Below are 1,920 nucleotides of genomic sequence, written 5' to 3'. Positions count from 1 at the left end.
TAAAGGAAATTTCTGAGTTTAAAAGTCAAAAATGTTCAACTTTTACATTTTTAATTTTCCTTGTTTTTCCTAGAATTTTTTTAGACTAATCTCAGAAAATTTCAGAAAAAAACATGGACATTTCTGAGTTTGAAAAGTTAAAAATTTGCTAGAAAAAAATCTGAAATTTAAAGAAAAATCTTAGACTTTTTTTTTTTTTTTTAAATGGACGGAAAATTAAGTCCAAAAATTCAAAAGTAAAAAAAAACTCAGATATTTTGAGAATAATCTCATCTTTTTAGAAAAAAACAAGAACATTTCTGAGCTCCAAAAGTCAGAAATTTGCAACAAGAAAAATCTGACATTCTGAGATTAATCTCAGAACATTTTTAGACTTTTCAAACCCACATTTTTCAATTTTTTTTCTAGAAAATTTCACATCTTAACCTCAAACTTTCTGAGTCTTTTGGCAGAAAGTTTTTCTGTCTGTAGACGCCTGTGACGCGCCATCGTTCCCTCCTCATCGTCATCATGTCCTTCGTCTCTGCACACATTTCCATCCTCCACTCCTGACCGTCCGGTTTTGCTCCTCGTCTTTAATTAGCCGGGGAACGGGGGTCGACTTATGACGGGGCTCTGAAGACACAGAGAGGGGAAGTGTTTCTCCCTGCATGGGGTTTCTCTGTCAGGACGTCACCCTAAGACCTGCGGAGGGAGACAAAGAGAAGAGCCGGGCCTACAGTAGCCAGCTCAGCCTTACTGTCCCCGCCGCCCGCTGGCTCCCGTCTCCATCACGACTCTAATTATTAACCAGATTATCAATGTGGGTCCTCTGGCGGTGTTGGGGCCACCACAGGGTTTTCAGAAGGGTTTAAATTAAGTTTTTTTCACCAATTACAAACTAATTTTGGTACCAAAATAAAGCTAACAGTTGGTAGACTTCATCATACAGACGATGGAAGACAAAATTGTTTGGATGTGATTTGATTCGCTCCTTTTTTGCATTATGCAGCATATAAAGTTTTTAGTAATATCATAAATAAGGCTACAAACGTTTGGAGACCATAGATTCATCTGTGGACATTACCTGTGCAAAGATTGATACAGCTGTGGTAAATTAAAACAAATTTACAAACATTTTAGTAAAAAAAAGAAAAATACCTAGGTGTTTTGGCTTTGGCACAGACTGGCACCATAAACAAAACTGGACCGTTTTATTTACTAAACTTATTTTTACATGTCTATTATTGCTTGTTTTCTTGGGTTTAAGAAAAAAAATATCCACTTTTATCCACTCGGAAGAAATTGTTATATATGTCTCCTATTGAAGGAGTTTTTTTTTATTTTGTGTAAAAAACACAAAAAATCATTACAATAAATTTAGCCACATCCCACAAAAGAAAAAAATATTAAAACCACCAAAATATGTACTTTTTTTTGGCACTACCAGAGCTCCATACAACCTCCTTTTGATGAAGATCTCTGGCCACTAAAGCAGTTTCCTGCTCAACTCAAAATGTTCACATGCTTTTTATCAGCTTCTAGCTCAGAGCGAGACGTTTCCATGGTTACCAAATATGTTTACATTTAACTGATGGGACGTGCAGTTATGAATGTAGAGAAACATTTTTAAAAATACCCCAACCACCGGGAGGCACAGGGCTTAACGTCTCCGTCGCTAGAGGACCCAAATTTGGGTCCTCGGCGCTTGCCGCAACAAGATCAATTAAAAACACATGCTATACATTTATCAATATAGGCATATTGCATATCCACGTAAAGAGAAAAAGCTCTTCTAAATGACAGGATCGATATTTTCTTCCTCAACAACACCCAGATTGAACACTAAGCAGATTGATAAAAAGAAACGCAATTAGACGCTAACGAGGCTAACGAGGCACACCCGGTAAAAAACGCAATAGTAAAAGAGCAAGGAGGTCC

The sequence above is a fragment of the Poecilia reticulata genome, linkage group LG19 (assembly GCF_000633615.1).
Source record: "Poecilia reticulata strain Guanapo linkage group LG19, Guppy_female_1.0+MT, whole genome shotgun sequence".
In the NCBI taxonomy this organism is placed as follows: domain Eukaryota; kingdom Metazoa; phylum Chordata; class Actinopteri; order Cyprinodontiformes; family Poeciliidae; genus Poecilia; species Poecilia reticulata.
Note: the sequence above shows the minus strand (reverse complement) of the source record.